At 29.8% G+C, this 218-nt stretch overlaps 1 protein-coding gene across 1 annotated transcript in view; it reads left to right on the top strand.

The window, feature by feature from the left end:
• Nucleotides 1-218, top strand: part of LOC119590859 — an 18,630-nt gene that overhangs the window by 4,247 nt on the left and 14,165 nt on the right. The gene's annotated exons all lie outside the window — the stretch shown is intronic.

The raw sequence follows: 218 nt of genomic DNA on the forward strand, positions 1-218 counted from the left end.
TTTTTCTAAGCTGATCTTATAAAAATTCCTTTTAATATCAGACCAATTCTTCTTGAAGTATATAAATGAATAAATTAGTGGGAGTTAACAAGAGTTTTCCTAGCCTTTGTCCTGATCTAATTTATAACCTGGAAAGACGGAATTTACTTTACTTAGGAATATAATGGTAATGGGATTCCAGTGTCATATTTTTCAGTTTTGACCTTGTTTCCATATTG

This window comes from Penaeus monodon, chromosome 27, assembly GCF_015228065.2.
Source record: "Penaeus monodon isolate SGIC_2016 chromosome 27, NSTDA_Pmon_1, whole genome shotgun sequence".
Lineage (NCBI taxonomy): Eukaryota > Metazoa > Arthropoda > Malacostraca > Decapoda > Penaeidae > Penaeus > Penaeus monodon.